General features: G+C 38.0%; 1 protein-coding gene across 1 annotated transcript in view; it reads right to left on the reverse strand.

Moving 5' to 3' along the window:
• LOC122815810 (guanylate-binding protein 1-like) overlaps window positions 1–21,866 on the reverse strand; it is an 869,945-nt gene that overhangs the window by 650,900 nt on the left and 197,179 nt on the right. The gene's annotated exons all lie outside the window — the stretch shown is intronic.

Raw genomic sequence — 21,866 nt, forward strand, 5'->3', positions numbered from 1 at the left:
TCTATATGGCATTTATTTCTCTGACCTCAAAACTGATAGCACTGATCTGTGGTTAACCAGATTTGCTGATGATAGGCTAAGTGTAGTGAAATGAATTAAGATGAATCAACACCTGGTACACTGAAAAAAAGCCTCAAACTTAATGCCAAAAATGTAATATCATCCCTTTCAGGAAGCAGCTAATCAATAACACCCCTCTATCAAGCAAGTCAGTGATTAGAGACCTGGGTTCCAAGTTGATAACTCTCTTTCTTTTGATGATCACATGGTAGCAGTAGTTTGGAGATCCCTCTGTACTGCACTACAACTTGTCAAATACATCTCTTCTATTACCAAGACAGTCTTTTCTCTCTTATATTCTGCCCTAGTAATACATATTATAGAATATAATGCACCCATTGGTATGTATCATATTATTCATCCATCCATGCATCCAAAACCCCTTTTTCCCATTTTTTGCATATGGGAACGGGGTGTCACTTCAACAATGACAATCACCTAGAGCCAAGGTTTACACCACAGTTTGGCTAGCCCTGCCACAATACTTCTTGCACACCACACACTTGCATACACACTCATACCTATGGCCAATTTAGAGTGTCCAGTCCACCTATTGCATGTCTTTGGAATGTGAGAGGAAACTGGAGCACTCGGACATCTGGACTCCACACAGAAGGTATCCCTGCTGAGAATCAAACCAAGGAACTTCTTGCTGTGAGGCAAAAACTCTGTTTGCTGCATCACTGTGCTGCCCATGTATCATATTATACAAAATATAAAATGTGAAAAAACACAGAGGTTTCTAAGTTGGAGACAAAGTGAATGTTGTTTTCATGTCTTTGCTTGTCATTAAGGAGCCATTTAAGAGGGTAGCTATGGATATTGTGAGACCTCTGAGTACCCCAAATTTAACAGCTAAAAAATACTCTGGAGGTGGACGGTGGATTATGGCACTAAGTACCCCAAAACAAGAATTCTGTCTTCCTCTGAAGCAGAGAAGATAGTTGCAACTGCTTTGATAGACATTTTGAATAGGGTAGGTTTTCTTATAGAAATAAAATTATGTCATACCTGTAGGATTGTTTTGGAGGTATTTTGGGGTAGAGCACATAAATACTACCCACTATCATCCACAGACAAATGATCTGATGGAGAGGTTTAACTCTAGACTGATGACTAGATTTAGGGCATCTGTTGACCAGTTCTAGAGAGAATGGGAAAAGCATCTGCCCCATCTTCTCTCTGCATATAGGAAGATGCACCAGGAATCCACAGGTTTTTCACCATTTGCATTAACATAAGGTTGCAAGGTAATAGGGCCCCCTTGCTTTAATTCCTGATAAGTGAGAGGGTCAGTGTAATTCCCACAAGCAATCTGTAGTGGAGTATGCCAAGAACATACAATAATTACCTGTTCTAAAGACTTAAACCTTGCCTGTGACATAAATGGGACCTACTGGAGAAACAGGTATGTGTCTTAGAGGCTGACAGGCTCCCCATCCATGTGAACTAGATTTCCTCTCTAACCCAATTTAATTGTAACTTTTACAATTGGATGGGGAACAGGAAATTCATCCCTGGTTTGGCACCTATCTCTAATGAACACAGTCGGCCTGTAAATGGTTCATCTCACAGGCCCCTGCTTATAAATGTTTAATCTCTCAAGCCCCTGCTTGCATTTATCAAGGGTACCAAAACTTGTCTGAGATTTGGGATGCATGGCCAGGCTTAAAAAGGGCCTTGTGGTCATTAGCCTAGTAAACACCTATAAATACCTATGAACCTATGAACTTGGCCTAGGGAAATCACGGGGATGGCCAGGAGTCCCTAGCACAGACAGAATAGAGGTATAAGGTCTGGTATGACAGTACAACCAGAACCAGAGAGTATTTTTTAGAGCAACAGATGATGGCACTTATTCTTGTGAGACACGAGTTGTAGGCAGCCTGCAGTAGCTCTTATCTAGGTTCAGGAAACCCAAGCATTACTGCAGGAATCTGAGGATATGTTTACTGGAAGGCCAGAGTGTACCCATCTGATAGAGCACCACACAGACACAGGATCCCAGTAACCTATCAAGAAAGTTCCTTACAGAGAACTTGTAATAATCCATGTGTCCAAACATCTAGAAAGGTGGTCACGCCTAGTCCTGTGAAGACTACAGGAAACTTAACCTTCACACAGAATCAAATGATTACCTCATGCCCAAATTGAGGGGCTGATGAATGAAGAGAATGAGAGGGAGAGAAGGTTGGATGATGTGCGGATAGTGAATCATGAAGTGCAGTGGATTAGCAAGGAGGAAGTAAAGATAGCTATGAAGAGGGTGAAGAATGGAAAGGCTGTTAGTCCAGATGACATACTTGTGGAAGCATGGAGGTGTTTAGATGAAATGGTAGTGGAGTTTTTAACTAGATTGTTTAATGAAATCTTGAAAAGTGAGAAGATACCTGAGGAGTGGAGAAGTGTTTTGGTACCGATTTTTAAGAATAAGGGTGATGTGCAGAGCTGTAGTAACTGCAGAGGGATTAAATTGATCAGACGCAGCATGAAGTTATGGGAAAGAGTAGTGGAAGCTAGGTTAAGAAGGGAGGTGATGATTAGTGATCAGCAGTATGGTTTCATGCCAGGAAAGAGCACTACAGATGCGATGTTTGCTCTGAGAGTGTTGATGGAGAAGTACAGAGAAGGTCAGAAGGAGTTGCATTGTGTCATTGTGGACTTAGAGAAAGCATATGACAGGGTGCCTAGAGAGGAGCTGTGGTATTGTATGAGGAAGTCGAGAGTGTCAGAGAAGTATGTAAGAGTGGTACAGGATATGTATGAGGGTAGTGTGACAGCGGTGAGATTTGCAGTGGAAATGACAGATGCATTTAAGGTGAAGGTGGGATTACATCAAGGATCAGCTCTCACCCTTTCTTATTTGCAATACTGATGGACAGGTTGACAGACAAGATCAGACAGAAGTCCCTGTGGACTATGATGTTTGCAGATGACATTGTGATCTGTAGTGAGAGTAGGGAACAGGTGGAGCAGACCCTGGAGAGGTGGAGATATGCTCTAGAGAGTAGAGGAATGTAGGTCAGCAGGACTAAGACAGAATATATGTATGTGAATGAGAGGGAGGATAGAGGAATGGTGAGGATCCAGGGAGTAGATGTGGATGAGTTTAAATACTTAGGATCAACATTTCAGAGTAATGGTGAGGGTGGAAGAGAGGTGAAGAAGAGGGTACAGGCAGGATGGAGTGGATGGAGAAGAGTGTCAGGAGTAATTTGTGACAGACGAGTACCAGTAAAAGTGAAAGGGAAGGTTTACAGAGGGTAGCGAGACCAGCTATGTTATATGGGTTGGAGACAGTAGCATTGACAAAAAGGCAGGAGTCAGAGGTGGACATGGCAGAGTTAAAGAGGTTAAGATTTGCACTGGGTGTGATGAGGGTGGACAAGATTAGGAATAAGTATATTAGAGGGTCAGCCCAAGTTGGAAGGTTTGGAGACAAAGCCAGAGAGGAAATATTACATTGGTTTGGACATGTGCTGAGGAGGGATGCAGAGTATATTAGGAAAAAGATGCTAAGGATCAATCTACCAGGTAACAGGAAAAGAAGAAGGCCTAAGATAAGGTTTATGGATGTGGTGAGAGAGGACATGCAGGTGGTTAGTGTGACAGAGCCAGATGCAGAGGACAGGAAGAAATGGAAACAGATGATCCACTGTGGCAACCCCTAATGGGAGCAGCTGAAAGAAGAAGAAGACCCCATGCCCAGACAGATGAAGCTGCTGAGAGGGGCTAAGTATCTAATGACTACTGATCAAGGTTCCTGGCACGTATCGTTAATACCTGTAACCGGAAAAGGTCAGCATTTGTGAGCCCATTTAGGTTGCATGAATTTATAAAAATGCCCTTTGCAATGAAGAAAGTCCCAACAACCTTTCAGAGACTGGTAGATTGCATCCTCTAGATCACTTTCTAGAGGTGGCAGAACACTATGCTCATGCTGATCAGGATGACATGCCATCTACAGGCTGCCCTGGACAGAACATGTGTAAAATGTTAAGGAATTGTTGGGCTGACTATCGAGGCTAACAAGTATCATGTGGTATGGCAGAGATATCTTATCAGAGCTATCTTATCTGGGTCACAGAGGTTTTGCTGGAAATATTAGACCAGAACCTCTCAGGCCAAGGCTATTCAGGTATGGCTCAACCCTGCTGCCAAGAAGTAGGTATGGGCATTCGTAAAGAAACAAGTTACTATAGGAAATTTGTTCTCCAGTATAGTACTATAGCTAATCCCTTTATGGCCTTACCAAGAAAATTGACCAAATATGGTTGTCTGGACATTAACTCATGAGCAGGTATTTTAAAAGTTCAAAGAGGCTTTTAGTGGATCCCCCCATTCTAGCTAGTCCTGATTATAGTCAAGGCTCCATTGTACTGGTAGATACCTCTAACTATGGGGTGGGGGACTATACTTAGGTTCCCTCAGTGGAAGAAAAACACTGTGTTCTGTACTTCATCTCAATTAGGAGTCTTATGCAGCCGTAGACAAGGACTGCCAGTATGGTAGAAAGCTCATTGTGGTTACAGACTACAACTCTGAAATAGCTGCACACAGAAGTCAGCAAAATGGAAAGCTTCTTAAATTAAATTTAGTCTTGCAGATCAATAACATCTGCAAATAATAATATAGCCAATACAGAAATGTTATGGGAGTAACATAACAAAATACTATACCCTTTTCTCATGCTTCATTTCTTGAGATATGCCTCCAGAAGCCTTGTATGAAGTTCTGAAAGGGAGGGGTTGTGGTGCCACGAGTAATGCCAGGTTAAAGGAAACTGAGTTATAATGTCATTTATGTTTACTTTCTTATCTGTCTCCTCTTTTGTTCATCTACAATCAATGTATTTGTTCCCATAAGTGACATATTTCTGAATATAAAAAAAAACAGAGAATGTCTTCTCAATCTTGTGTTGTATCTCAAGACTTGCTGATTTCTTTTAATAACTGTAGTCTCCAATTGACTTAATGGCTTGTATATTACTAAGCCAAACCAGTATGAAGCCAAGAGAAGGAAGATATGTCTTGCCAATTTCTGCTGTCATTGGACTACTTTTGTTCCTAAGAAACATTGTTATGACAATTAATAAAAGTGGTTTAGCTACTTGCCAGCAACAGGAAGATGATGTCATGTGATGAATACTGAGGGATCGGAAGACTCTAAAAATATTGTACATAAATATGTGCTATGCTAGAATGAGGATGCTGTCTTGTTTATGGTGAACCCATCTGTGAGTACAAGTTGTTAATCTCCCTAAGACAGTTAGGGACAGTATTCTGGCAGTAAGACAGAGCCACAGAACTAAGATATCTAGAGCTTATTTTTATCTGTAGGATTTGAGAGTTCTGACAGAATTCCTTGGAAATTGTTTGTGGTGTGTGTGTGTGTGTGTGTGTGTGTGTGTGTGTGTGTGTGTGTGTGTGTGTGTGTGTGCGTGTGTGTGTGTGTGTGTGTGTGTGTGTGTGTGTGTGTGTGTGTGTGTATGTGTGTGTGTGAAAATAGTTTTTGTGAAAGGCAGTTAACATGGGTAAAGGTGCACTGGATGACACAGGTTTACAGAGTGATAGAAAAGGGGCCCAGGAGTGCTTGGCCATAGACACAAATCTACACATGGTCTGTGTGCAATCCAATCTGTATGGGGATGTTGGAAGCCCATACACTTGAAAACAGTGCATATTCTCTTCATGCTGTTGGGCCCAAATTGTATTTTATTATTTAATTATTGAAAGTGACTTGTGTGCAGTTTATTGCTATTACTTCAACCTTTGTTGGCAGTGGTAGTGAGTAGATCCTGCTACTTAGGAATCACAGTGGCAGTAGTATTATCCCTCCTCACAGATTAGGGTCTGTATTACCGTGTCAAAAGACATGTTCACCAAACACATCTTAAATGACACGGAAATATCGACTTGTCCAAAACCCGAATGGCAGAGTTAGTGAATTGTTTCCCAGGGGAAAAAAATCACTTGGCCATACAGTAAAAAAACAGACTTTCAAACCCTACAACCCCTAACTAAATATACCAACTCTGAGATTGAACTACAGTGGGGAAAAGGGCAAATCCCAGATGGTGGCCAAGCAATTTTTTCCCCCCTGGGAAAATATTCACTAACTCGGTTGTTTGGGTTTTTGACAAGTCGATATTTCCATGTCAGTTAATACGTGTTTGGCGAACATGTCTTTCGACATGGTAACTTAAGTTTTCATTATTGCGTAATGTCTCCTATATGAATGTGAAATGCATTGAACTTTTAAAGTATATACTATTATTATTATTATTATTATTATTATTATTAGGGGAAGTTTTCTTCTTGTTCTCCTAATGGTTGTAGGGTAGTGGCTGCTTCCATTTGGTATGATATTCCTTTTTAAGTTAAAGAATAAATATTTGCTAGAGAAGTTAGGTAGGTTTTTCCAAATGTATATTAAAGAGTCAAAGGCTTGCTATTGCCAGTTTATATACTCTGTGTGATTTTTCTCAAAGTGAGCTGATGGAAATTTTGAGACAGTAAAAACTTTCTCAGAAGGGATGATGATTGGGGGAATGGATTTTTTTTTCTGTTTTGAACAGGGGAGCTTCACTCAGGCCTTCACAGTCTCAAGCTACTTGCCTTGAGTAAATTTCTTAGTAGGTACATTTCAGTTAATGGACTGCCAAATGTCCATTAACGTTTGCATATTCTTGTTGTCTTATTGATTTCATTAAGTTTAAAGAATAGATAAAATATTACTTTCTAAGGAACATGCCTTTCCAATAGACACTTTAGATACTTACCCTATAACTCTACCAGACCATGCTACTTTGGTATTAAAATTGTATTAAGATGGGGTGAATTTGAAAGGCACTGGAGATCAAACCTTTTCTTCCCTGAAGAAAAACATTTTGTAGAACTGGATAATTTTGTTTTACTTCAGGAAGAACTTTTTTCATCAGGGATATATTTTATACCCAGCTAATTGGGATTCCATTTAGGTGGCATTGATTATTTTAATGAAGCATTTTTTAAATTAGTGTTATAAATACAGGATCAAGTTGAAAGTTTATCAGAACAGACACTTAGCAATCACAGGATAACTGGAATAAGCATAATTTTAAGGGTAGACCTCTTGGTGTTGGACCTCAGCGACAAATCTGATAAATTTTTCACTCATAATGTATATTAAGCTAGGAAATTTTTCAGGCTGAGGGACTTTGTGTTCACTCCAATTAATCAGAAATTTTTGGCCTTATTACTCAGGCAACAGGCTACTGATAGGAAAATATCTAAAGTCAAAGACTAGGTAACTGGTGAGTGTTTTAAGTCACTAAAGTAAATAAGTATTTAGAAAATTATTATGCAACCCTGTATTCACCAGACACTTCTAAAAAATCACCAGTTATTGAAGGACTGTTTGAAGCCTCTGGGATTTATTTATTAAACTTTGACCATGCCTCTTCCTTATTAACAAAAGATCAGAGATGAGAAATGTGACATTCCCTGCACTGACCCAGTAATCAAGGAGCCTCAATACTCACCACTGGCAACAACGAGGGACATGCACATTGGTAGGATGACAAGTACACACACAGTAAACTGAAATTTCCCTTAAGAGCACACAGAGATCACAGACAGTCTGGTACTGGTTTCTCCCTTTTTCTCCAGATCCAAAATAAGACTCCCCACTGGCACAGCTATAGGATTAAGATCTCAGCACATTGGTAGGATGACAAGTACACACACAGTTAACTGAAATTTCCCTTATGAGCACACAGCAATCACAGACAGTCTGGTACTGGTTCCTCCCTCTTTCTCCAGATCTTCAATAAGACTCCCCACTGACACAGCTATAGGATTAAGATCTCAGCCAAGTGACCAAGTACCTTCTCTGCCCAATCAGTGCTTCGTGTCCCTGCCCAAGTAGCTGATACATACACACTTGGAGATTTGATTTATATACAAGTGCACACACACACACACACACACACACACACACACACACACACACACACACACACACACACACACACACACCTGCGGAAGGCTAGGACAGGTTTACTAGCTATGCCCCCTTTTGCCCAGACTATAAGGTAGTTATCACTGCCACCAGACAGCTCGTTATCAGCTACTTTAAGGCCCTTAGCAAAGGGTGTCCAATCTTACTGTGTAATGTTACTATTAATCCAAATGGTAGTTTTGACCAAGACTGACAAGGCTATTTAGGAGTGGTTTGTACAGTGTCTCCAAATACATATGCAAGTACTTAAAATAATATTTTTTTGAGCATAAGTTTATTGTTAAAATAAAAAGCGTTTTAAGCTGATATGCAAGTACTCTAACAGCTTAAGTATGTCTCACAAATATCAGCCACAAAGATAGGTTTAAATATATTTAATAATAAATAATAAAAGAACAAAACAATACTCAGTAAACAAACACAGTTACGTCAGAGTTCAAAATCACAGGAAATATTTTAAAACAACATTGCAGGACAGTCTCAAATAAATACAGAAAACATCTAAACTAATCTTTACTATATTCCTGTTTATATCTAAGAGAGATACTATGCCCTAAGTCTTACAACATGCAGGCAGAAGTGCTGAGTGGATGTTTCTAGGTCCAAGACAAGATACAAAATGCCCAATCTCTCTCTGAGAAAATTCTTAAATTAATAATAAACATTAATGCTGGTTTTGCTTGGATGACATCACTCTTTGTCACCTGACTTCAGTTCCCAGACTAAGCAGATACTAACAGAATTTTAACATTTCTATGTAAGAACTACATATTTCTAAGAAGTTTGAAGAACCTGGAAGTTGTAAAACAATAAAATGCTTTTACATTTGAAACCTAGCAATTATTTTTGTTTCAAGACAATACAAAAACTTCTAGTTCTAGACATTGTATCTGCTGCTGAACTGTAACTGAAAGATAACACAAACGTAAAACACTTTTCCTTGCTGAATTGAAACTAACTTTTATAGCACAATCATAAGACAATTTAATTTCAACTTATCTTCAAGTTTTGCAAGTTAACTCTGTATGTTCCAGTTTCTGCTATTAAAACATACATTTGCACAGGTATATAGTTTATATACATTTCTCTTCTTTTCCAGTAGGGTACACTGTGGACACATCATTGAAGCTCAGTACTGTACAAACCCTGTTCACACTTCTGCACCAGTAGTTTAATATACTCATAACATAGAGATCTCTTACATTTGTAAGACAAGCATATGCATCATGTTGATATTCACAAATGACATGATTATTTACAAAATTCCAGATAGCTGGGCTGGCAGTATTTCCTTCTGTTACATTTCTATAAAAATCATATTAATATTCACAAATGGCATAGAATTATTTACAAAATTCCAGCTAGCTGGGCTGGCAGCATTTTGGTTTGTCACAAGAGATACAGGGTTTGATTATCATTAAGGGAAACTGGCTAAATATAAAATGGTCCACAAGGGCAAGTAGCCTTGTACTTGCTTATAAACCTGTGAAAGTACAAAAAAGGGTTAGAGTGCCATGTAAAAGGCTTATCATTCAAAATACATTTGCTGGGAAAATTAATTTCACATCTATTGCAAATTAAATCCTTCCTATCATTATATTTTTGGAAGTAGATAGTCAATTTAATACTACTAACAAGAGAAAGACTTCTCACAAATAAGCTACTATAGACAACCTTTTTATCAGAAGTTTTTACAGCCCTTCTGGCAAAAACATTGGCTAGGTTTCCCCCTTCTTCAATATGTTATGATCAAACCAATTTTGTTCCTGACTGAACCACATTTAACAATCTTATTAACCCTTCCTGTCAGAACATGATTCTAAGGTGATTCCCCTCTCTTAGAAGCAAGCTGAGATGCAGAAAAAAACATCTGATCAAGTAGAGAATTACTTATTCAGAATATTGTTGTATAGCTGGTTCCATTTTAGGTTTGTGGGGCTGACAAAATATTTTTAAAATCTTGTACCAGCCAAATATAAAGCTGGAGCAATGATTTTTCATTCATTTTCTTTAGGGAACAATGGGTGACATCTGTACCTGCTAGAATTTGCTCTATATCTTGAGCTCCTGGCAAATGCACTAAGAAATGTTCCTGTTAGAGAATTGTATATAATGAACATTCCATGCAAAATATTTCTACATGCTGATGATCTTACAATTTACTTATCTTATCCATATTAAGATTTTTAGATTATTTTTCACAAATTTGAGAAATTTGGTGGTATTGTGTGCTGCAGAATAACTACACAAAAGCAAACACTATCAAATTTATGTCCCTCATTACAAGCAAAATGATTACTACCCCCTTCTTATGGAACCCAACCAGATAATCTGCTTATGCATAAAATTAGCCAACAGTTTACCTTTCAGTAAGATATCTTTTTATGGTAGTTGTGCTGAAGAAGCTAAAAATCTTTTTCAGAGGTGAAAGTAATATGCATTGACTTTGCTCAGAGGAAACAGGTTTTACATTGGCTTGATTTCATAAATCAAGTTGTGTCTCCCCCTTTGGATTTATTCCTTAGACTATGAAAGTAGTCCCTTAAAGTCTAGAGAGAAATAAAAAGTCAACTGGGAAATTTCCCTTAAGTAATCTTTGGGCAGGTTGGGAGCTCCTAACATTGAGTTTTATAGTATATGCACGCACTCGAGGCCCTTCTCAGTATGGAGAACATCGATGTCTGTGCTGTGACAGAAACCTGGTTCAAGGCTCCTGAGAGCACCCCAGCACTATCAGGTTTTACCTCATATCATGGCCCCAAAATCCAGACAATACCAAGAAAGCAAGGAGGGGTATCCATATTCATCAAGGACACCCACACCTCAAGAGTGGTGGCAACGCACGATGCATCGGAGACCATCCAGGTGCAATTAACCATAGGCAAGACTGCTCTGCAAATTGTAGCATGTTACAGGCCACCCTCACAAACTCAGGAACCTCACATGGCCTTCCTGAAAACACTAGAGGGGATAAATGTATCACCAAACACCATCATACTAGGTGACTTCAATTACCCTAATATAGACTGGGAACACTACTCAAGCCCAAACACCCTAGCCCAAAAGTTCCTGGAATTCATAAACTCAAATGCCATGGAACAATTAGTCACCATCCCCACAAGAGGAGATAACATACTTGATCTCATCATCACGAACATGGGAGCACAATGTTCAACACTGGAAGTATACCCCTCACTGGTGAGATCAGATCACAAACTAATCTCGCTGGAGGTCCTCATCCCACCCCACCTGAAATAAAAAGACCACAGTAAAGAACTTCAAAGCCGACTTCACACTTCTAAAGACTAGTGTGGTCTCCTTTAAGGCCCAGTACTCAAACCGCTGAATCACTTACAAATGCCTTCTACCAGCACCTGCAGGACTGCATGGATAAGGCAATCCCAAGCAAAACAAAGACTCTTTGTACCAAAGGCAAGCATCCAGTCTGGTGGTCCCCAGCCATAAACAAACTCTACAACAAAAGGAGGAAGTTACTACAAGATAGAGCAAAATCCTTAAAAGGTAAGACACCCTTGATCACTATAAGTAAAAAACTAAGAGCTCTCATAAAATCATCCAAAGCAAATTTTGAGAGAAAAATAGCTAAAGACTCAAAAGACAATCATAAGGCCTTCTTTAGCTATGTTAGAAACCTGGGAGGAAACTCCCAGATATGCTCAGAACTAGTTCAAAATGATGTGAAGATTACTGATCCTACAGACATTGCCAACATACTGGCTGACAGGTTCAGTGCAAACTTCTCCCCTCCCCAAAAAGGAGAGATATCTATACCAAATGATTGCAGCCCCCAAACATCTCCAAAGTGAGAACTGCTCTCTCCAAAGCAAAAACACAGCATCCATGGGACCTGATGGTGTCCCCGGCTGTGTGAACTCAATGAGGAATTAAACCCACAGCTAGGACAGCTGTTTAATCAAAGTCTTACTTCTGGATAGAGGTGGCGCACTGCAACTGTGGTCCCACTTCACAAAGGCGGTGCCTCCACCGACCCTGGAAATTACCGCCCATTAGCTTGACAAGCCTTATCTGCAAAGCCATGGAGAGGATCATAATGGACCTCATAAATAAAGACATAGGAATTTGCAGACTTTGGATCCAACAGTTTGGCTTTGTCAAAGGCAGATCATGCCTTTTAAACTTGGTTGACTTTTTGAAACAGTCACCAAAGCCATTGATGAGGGAAAGGCAGTCCATACAGCCTACCTCGATCTGGCGATACAATACCCCATTCGGGTATCATTGAAAAACTCATCAGCTTAAATGTTAACCCATACATCACAAGATGGGTTGCAAACTGGCTGAGTGACAGAACCCACAGGGTCAGAGTTGCTGGCGCCATGTCAGACTCAAAGCCTGTCACAAGTGGTGTCCCACAGGGCTCAGTCCTGGGCCCACTCTTGTTTGGCATCTACCTTCCGAAGTACAAGCAAACACAGGAGGGTTATGGCTGACAAAGTTTGCAGATGACTGCAAACTGGGCCATAGTAGAAAACACATCTGACACAGATATCCTTCAGAAGGGTCTCACAGAAACGGATAACTGGTGCCAGAGTCATGGCCTAAAGTTAAATGCCAAAAATGCATAGTCATACCTTCGGGAAAAACAAGGTTACCCCTAGCTACCAAATAGGTGGCAATCCACTGAGCACAGAAGAAGTTATCAGGGACCTGGGGACCCAGGTTGATAGTAGTCTGTCATTCGACACCCATGTAGCTAAAGTAGTTAGGAAGACCTTCTACATTTCCCACCTTATCATGAAGGGATTCTCATCTAGATCAAGGGAGGTCATAGTCTCCCTTTACTCATCACTCATCAGACCAATGATTGAGTACAATGCCCCATTCGGAATGTATCTGACCCGACACTTGCAGCAGCTGGAGAGGCCACAAAAGTTCCTCACCAAAAGGATAAAGGGTCTCAAAATCTGTCCTATGCTGCCCGACTGAAAGAACTCCAGCTCTATTCAGGCTCAGAGGTGACCTTTGCCTAACATACAAGGCCATGTCAAACCCAGATTTGATGAATATGCTTCACCTCAAAAATCTAGATCCATCAGAGCCACAAGGGCGGAGACTTAAATCTTGACACGGCTATTAATAGGACATGCTGGAGGGATAGATTCATCACCCAAAGACTCCTATGCTGTGGAACAAAATCGGTATATGTGAGGCAGAGCACCTCGCTGGCCTTGTTCAAGAGAAATCTTGACCAATGGATGGGAGATCGCAGATATACCCCAGGGATTACCTCAGTGTCACTGCTCGACAGAGGCACAGCAAAATAATGGGTATAGTTCCCCATACTAAAGGGGTGGCGTAAGCCACAACAGATAGCCTAGTATGAACCTATGAACCTATGAAATCAAAATACTTCACAATATTTTAGTCGCAGAATATGAAGCTATATGAAACATTGTGTTTTTCTATGCAGTTTGGGATCTGCAGGGTTTATATGATAAAATTATAAGGATGAGAGACAGGTAACTTGAGATTCACTCGTTTCAGAATTATTAAAATGGTTATATGGACAATGAAAAAAGTGAGAATACTTAACTGGGTCAAAGAGTTATTGCCAATAGATATGTCTACATATTAAAGAATTCATACTGCTAGAATGCTTATAGTCTTATGAAGATGTCCATGATCTTAACCTAATGGAAACAACATTTGGAAGGTAGTATTAATTATATGAAAATAGTTTGCATTTAAATATGGGTTGGAAGGGGCATGCAGAGAAGTCTGTGGTTAACTAGTGGTTGTTGTTTTTTTTAATATATGCTTATTACAGTATAATAAAAAAAAAAAAAACAGAACTAGCACTTTGGATGGCTTAGCTTTTTGAAACAAGAGGAGACTCCTACTCTAAAAAGGGGATCATTAGTATGTTATATAAACTGTTAACTGGCACTAAACTTTTGTGAGCTAATGCATTTACATTAATGCAATAGCTTGGGAAAGACAATTAAAATTTCAGATATCTGATGATTTCAAGCAGACACTGATCTGGTCCCCAAGATATGCAACAAGATCAAGAAAATACAATGTTCTGGGTAGCAATATGTATTGAATTTCTTTTACACACCTTCAAGATTAGCACATATGTTTTCCACTGTTGTCCCTCTCTGTTGGAGATGTGGTGATAGGATATTGGGAAACTGGCATCATGTATTTTTGGAATGCTCAGAGATGAATTCCTTTACGCAAGAATTACAAGAGCTTTATAATGCAATTTGGCCTGATCAAATTACTCTATCTGTTTTTTTTATATTTCAGTGGTTTGGGATATACTGTCTCTCATAATAAAATGTCTCAAACTGTATGAGTTCTCTTGATGTTGATCACAGGATATATAAGGCAATTTGACCAGAGGCCATGTGTACCTCAGACTCTACCACTCCTTTCAAGGAAGACAAGGCCTATAAGCCCCTAACTAATCTTAAAAGAACCCATCCCATTGTCCAAGTTGTCCAAGCCATTTTCAAGGCTAATAGGGAATTGCATTCCTTGACTTGTATGGGGGGGCGTCTATTCTGGACTAGAGGAATGCACTGGATGTTGAACTTAGGCCTCAATCAACCTTTATGTATTTCCTGATGTAGGTTGAGATCTCTTGTTCTAGTGTTGGCTAAAAAAAAGAGATTCAGGATAGTAGGATCCCTCAGGGTACAGAAAGCAAGGCCCATATCACTCCTCAGGAGCCTATTCAACACTAGGAAGTGATGCAAGTATTCTAGTTTGGCCTCGTAGCTAAAATGTTTAAGACCAGGGATAATTTTTGTTAGGAACCTCTTTGTTATTTTTTTCAGATGTTTTGATCTTTCCAGTAAGATACATATCAAAGGGTATGTTACATTCTTTCATGGGTTGGACAACAGAAGAGTATTAGATATTAGAAGAAATGCCTTTGGCAATAAGTTGTGAAATATTTAAGGATTTTGCTAACTACATTCTCCATGTTGTGATCAAAGGAAAGAGAAGTTATCAACCCAGATGCACAGGTCTATAATCAGATAATCTCTTGATAATGAGGTGTTATTGATGCATTAGGCTGAAGAAATTTCTCAGCACACCAAGTTTTGAGTCTTGCTATTTCATTTTGAAGAGTAGAAGTATCGTGGGTTGACTTGACAGAGACACCCAGCTAGAAGACATCAGCAAATTGTGTTCACAAAACATCAGAAAAATAAATTCCAAACAAGAATAGGTACAATACAGACCCCTACATGGCACGACTGGTCACCTTCTTTCTGACTTTGGAGGCATCACTGACAGCATGTGCTTTGTCCTTGAGCCTGTTTGCTATTCATCTTACTGCACAGAGATCAATGTTTAAAGTCATAAGCTTGTTTATGATTCCATCATGTGATATGATGTCAGATGCCTTGGCCAAATAAAAATAGGCAGCATGAACATAGTGCTCACTGTCCACCATATCCATCACCTTTTTTAAAGAAACTTAGAAAACTTAGTGGGCATGATCTTGTTTTTACAAAGTCAAACTGTTGCAGTTTGTGCCTAATCAGATTTTTTTATTTGATTTATTTGAGGTATAAGGTTGGTGATGATGCACTCCATGGCTTTCCAGATAAGATGCATTAGTTTCCAGGATTCATGGTGGGTCCACCTTTGTGGAGGGGTATCACTATCACAGTAGGATTCAGGGACATAGACAGTGGATAGACTTAGATTAAACAGTGTAAGGAAAGGATCAATAAGTTCACGGTTGACATCGTTTATTAGGCAATCCAATATTTTGGTTTTGGAAAGTACCTTCAGAACATGATCTTCAGGGATGGGTGAAGTGACTCATGGATGATTGTAATTTGAATGATAGTTACAGCGGAGATGTTGGCCAAAAACTTGTTTGGTAGTATACAAACTCTCAGTTAGATGAAAAAACAACTTTATTCCGAGCAAATACCACAATAAATGTATTAACCAAGTGCTTTCATCTAGAATTATAAACTTCTTCAGAGTTAATGCTAAACAAAGTAAATCACAGTTGGAATATCCTGTGGAAATTAACTGGATACAAAATAACCAATCAGATAAAATTTCAAGAAGTCACCAAGAAACTTAAATGGATATACACTTATCACATGTAACTTGTAGAACAAGTGATAGTAAAAAGCAAAACTCTAATCATTATAAAAATGTACAAAGAGTTAAAAATTGCTTTTGAAGGAGCTTTTAAAACTAAAAATTATTTGCTCTTCTTTTAAGAACAATCATAATAGACACTGCATCATTTAAACCAGGGAAACTGTCACATTTAAACGTAGCTACCAGCATAGTTCTTTATATTCTAGCAAAGTGTCTATATCTCCCACCGTGTTCTTCAGGACTGCCTGGTCTTTAATAAAAAAAGTCAAATTTCTTAAAATTAATACATGATCTTGTATGCCTGTATAATGCATTTGTGGATTTGTTCTTTTTAATGTCATAGATATGCTCCCTTAGTCTCTCTTTTAATTTTCAGTGAGTTGACCACATAGAAAACTTCACATGCTATACAGCATGCAAGATAAACAGCTCCTAAGTAGTCAAAACTGCATCGTCTGGGACATGGAAGGGTCTGATCATAACTTTTCACAGATACATATGGACCCACATTAACAAATCTACATTGTTTACAACATCCACAAGCATACATGTGGTTGTTGTTCATGTAAAGATTCTGTTCGTGATTTTGCTCAAGAATGTTTTTCAAATTTGTTCCTCTCTAAAGACAATAGTGAGTTTGTCTTCTAAAATGGCTCTCATTTTGCCATGGAATACCAAATCCCAATTCCTTCTTACAGATTCAACGTATCTGTTGTTGTCTATGGCTCTGAGGAAGTTCTGAATAAAAGAACAATAGCACTTAACTTATTTCTTCTGGGCGAGTGTGTGTATCATTACCATAGGAATGACCAAAGCATGACAAGATATAGATGAAAATCTTTCTTTGGTCAATATGGTAATCTCAGTGGTTAGAAAAAGCCTTGGTGGTAACTGGATCAGTTCCCTGTTGCAAGAAATTAAAATGAGGGCAAATCTTGTTGGCCTTTGATTTAACATTTCAGCTTTGATGTCATCAACAAGACACATAGGATATTCTCTATTTTAAAACAGGAAACACAAAAAGTCCATTTCTTTCAGAAAATTGTGGTCATTCAAGTTTAATCTGGACAAACGGACCATCTGACCCTTGACTATGGCTCTCTTTTGATAAAAGGGATGACAACTTGCGAAGCATAAGTACAAATGGTAGAGCTAAATCATATGTTGACCAAATCCTTAAATAATTTGATATCCAAAATTTTGATACTTTGCAAGTTAATATGACTAGTGGGTTGTAGATAATTAGTCAACTCCTCCCATATAGCCAAAAACTCAGTCCATTGTTGTTCAGTGCCCTTCCATAGAGTTAAGATATTGTCAAGATATCTGCAATAAGCATGTACTTAGGCAAAATAGGCAGAAGTAAAGATATGTTTGTTCCCAAATGACTAAGACTGCATTAGCATAAATCGGGGGGCACAAGCCACCCCCACCGCTACACCTGAGGCCTGGTAGAAATGTTCACCATCAAAAATGATGTAGTTGTTTATTAAGACCAGATCCAAAAGGGTCTCAATAACCAAAATATTGTTATTGTCAAGAAAAACATGTTGTACTCAAATTTTTCTAAACCAGTCCATGCACGTAGACTGAGGAATGATCAAAAATAGATTCATTATGTCCATGGTGATAAACTATAGATCTTTATTAAATTCCAATGTCCAATTATCTAACAGATGCCATGAGTGTCTTAAGATTTGTGGATATGAGTCCAACAACTTTTACATTTGGCCTCAACAAATTTTGTAAGAGGTTCTGTTTTGGGAGACCTGGCTGCCACCATTGGTCTCAAAGGTGGATGTCATTGACTTTTATGGATTTGATTTTGGGGGTACCAAAAGTATATGGGATTACAGGTTTAGTAACTTGTAAATATTTTTTTCTTCCCCTATCAATACATTCTTGAAATATTAGGTCAACCAGGTGCCAATCAATCTTGCTGTAAGCAATGGTTATCTCATTCTTGGAAACTCTTCAGTATATGCATTCACCTGAAAGGAGTGAGAAAATTTTACTTCAGTAACTTATTATATCCATGTTGACAACCCATCATAATATCCATAATGACAACCCCTCCTCCTTTGTCAAGTCTCATAATGCGTAACTTGTTCTCAACCAAATTGCTAAGAACCTACCTGTCATGGGATGTTAAATTGCTCAGTTCTCACTTTTTAAAATTTTGATAAACTACAAAATTGATCTTCACAAAGCCTCTCAAATATTGCTACCCAGGGATTCATGGGTGGAATGAAGACACTTTTTCTCACAAAATTCAAGGAGGAAGAAGGGGGGATGTTGTCTATCTGCAAAATATACTTAAGTTCAAACTTCTGGTGAATAATGTATTAATTAAGCCAAACTGAATCTGGGAATAAATTTAAAACCATTTTAAGATCTTTAAAGTTTGCTGGGTCATGTGGCAGCTGGATAAATTAATTAATTTGAAAGAATCAACTGGCAATGTCCAAACTTGCTCTCCACAGCCACATATACATTCAGTCAGTACCTGTTGTTCCTCCCCCTGCCATGTCTTTGGAGGTTCATTGATCGACTCCTTAGTCGGCCTGATCTTAAGGGGACATGACTAAACATTCTTTGATTTACTATTCTTTCAGAATGGTGATTCTGACAACTGTCTAAAAAAGGCTGGAATTCATCTCTGTGGCTCCGTTTCTTCAACTGGAGCTCTATCTTGTTAATGGGGGAGAGGGTACACTTCATTGGATAGGAAAGAAGGCTTTTCCTTTTTCATATTCAAGCCTGTCTCTTCATAGTTTTCTTATCATACCAGTCTTTTAATCTCCACTTGTTTGTCTATCTTAGAAAATATAGCCGTATAGTCAGTTCTATATAATGGAAACAATAAATCTTGTTTAATAGACTCATTTAAGGATTTAATATTCTCATTTAAAGTTGCTACTTTATGGTCATTGTCTTTTAGTAGCAGTTCAAACATTCTAAGAGCAGTCGGGTCAAATAGTGCCCCTAAATCATTAACTAACTCAGGACTCACTGTAGACCCATTAGGGAACTTCCATACCCTTAGTACTTCGGGCACTTTTTTAACTTTTATACATTCTAAAAAAATGAGAATTCTCCAGTTTCAAGCTTCTCAATTTAGCCAGCTTGTTCTTAATATCAGTCAGTTGAGTACGTAAACTAGAAGTCATACAAGCATTGCTCATACTGAACATATTGTTGCCAAGCCAATTATCAAGTTTAATTTCAACAGTCAGTTGAAGGGTTTCTGCTCTGTTATCCATACCATGTGTATTAAAAATGTTCCTCCTGTGGAAAACCTCTTTAACTTCTGTCATCAATGGTAGCATGTCCCATGCATCACTGGCCAGCCAAAATACTTGTAAATACAAAAAATAAAGGTGTAGTATATTTTGCAATCTGGTGTAATAAAATAGTAAGCTCATTAAGCAATGTAAAATACTGTGGTGAAGCCGGAAATAAAGTTGAAGATAGCATCCTTCTCTAATCAAACGCTCACATGAAAACTAAGAACCAGGAACACTGGTAACAACTTTATGAACTCTTGGTTAGATAAAAAACAACTTTATTCTGGACAAACACCACAATAACTGCATTAACAAATCATCAAATGCGTTATAGAGGCATACAATATAATGCATTAATTTTAAGAAATTTGTTATTTTTTTTATAAACAAGGCAGTCCTGAAGAACACCAGGGGTAATACAAATACTTTGCTACAATATATAGAGGTATGCCAGCAGCTACGGTTAAATGCAACATTTTCCCCTGGTATAAATGATGCAGTGTCTATTATGACTGTACTTAAAAGAACACACAATTTTTTTAGTTTTAAATGCTTTTTTTAAAAGCAATTTTAACTTTTTTGTACATTCTTATAATGATTAGAGAAAAATGTACTTCTTATTATCACTTATTCTAAAAAGTTACATGTTCTAAGTGTATGCCCCTTTAATCACTTATTCTAGAAGTTACATGTTCTAAGTGTATATCCCATTAATTTAATAGGTGACTTTTTGTAATTAGAACTGATTGGTTATTTTGTATCCAGTTTATTTCCCCAGAATATTTAAACTGTGATCTAGTTTGTTCAGAATTAACTCTAACAAAGTCTATAATTCTAGATGAAAGTACTTTGTTAATGCATTTATTCTGGTGTTTGCCCAGAATAAAGTTATTTTTTCATCTAAGTTCGTAAAGTTGTTACCAGTGTTCCTGATTCTTCATTTTGTTGGTTAGTATGTTAACAATGTCTATTGGGTTTGAATGGAAAGTATCATTATAGACAAGTTAGGACCAGCTGGCTTTAAAAAGAGTACCCATTTGCAAATAAAAACACAAGAATTATCCCAGAATAATGCAGGTACTGCATGACTTGGAAATGTCAACATGAACATAAAACTGAAAGAAAAGAAAAACTCAGTTTAAGTGAATGTCCTGGACTCTTCAAATGGTAGGCTAAATCATGTTAGAAAATGACTGTTGTAATTAACATTCTGGATTCTTTTGATGCAAATTGTTGAAATTTTATATATTATTCTGTAAACATTTAAATTATGTAGTAGTATTTAAACTAATCTGCAAGTTACATGGAGTATATTGAAGTTGTTTTGTATATAATGTGTGTGTGTGTGTGTGTGTGTGTGTGTGTGTGTGTGTGTGTGTGTGTGTGTGTGTGTGTGTGTGTGTGTGTGTGTGTGTATCATTTATTCTGTCTTGTATAAGGCATCCCCACTTGGTTTACACTTTTTATTGTTCAAATAAAGTTTATCTGCTTTAAAAAATAAACAGTTAAATGATTATACTTGTGATATCTCTGATAATATAATATACATACAAAACAAACCATCTTCTAACAGGCCACTTCTTCTTTATCTCTCCTCATAAGTCAGTGACACCTGTCTATACTTGCCCTTATGTTATAATGTATAATTATCTTATCAGTTCTTTGAAAAATACATTAATTTTCATTCCGTCTGTAAAGCTACAACAATAATCCCTTCTGGATATACTTGTCATTTTTTCATTCCTTTCATTTGTCTGGGCCATTGTCTTGTTGTTTATGTAGCATCTTCCTCTGTTCAGATTTACTCTGATTTTTCTAACTTTACCTCTGCTCTACATACCCATTGCTCACTATTTTTGGCTTTTGCAACTTGATCCATCAAAATGCAGAAATACCATTTTCCCGGCTAGACCCAAAACTGTTTACTGGACAACGTATCAGTTCATTCTTATTCCTTTCTAATTTCCAATTATTTGTTTCATTTCACAAAATATATTTTTATTCTTTAAAAGGACTGGGAGGGTAAAGGCAGCTCATTTATTTAAGCATTTCCACACTGGACCTAAGTAGGGCTCTTATAATGTTAAAGAGTTAATCATTTTCACCAACATCTGGGGTATAAAGGTATGAAATGCCAGGGCATAAATAATTTCTCTGCAGGTAATTCCACAAAATGATAGCAAAATAATTTTAAATATTTATGTTTAAAGAAGTATGGCCCTACATACAACACAGGAAAATGACCACAGGATCCAAAAACAAATTTCTGAACAGTTCATAGGAAATAAGATGTATATGTTTACCCCTAAACAGATTTATGTGAGGCTGTCCCAGTCTTCTATTGTATATTCTTATTTAAAACTTTTATATCATACAAACGCTTTTGTCACCAAG

This window comes from Protopterus annectens, chromosome 11.part0 (genome assembly GCF_019279795.1).
Source record: "Protopterus annectens isolate FY-2018-M chromosome 11.part0, PAN1.0, whole genome shotgun sequence".
In the NCBI taxonomy this organism is placed as follows: domain Eukaryota; kingdom Metazoa; phylum Chordata; order Ceratodontiformes; family Protopteridae; genus Protopterus; species Protopterus annectens.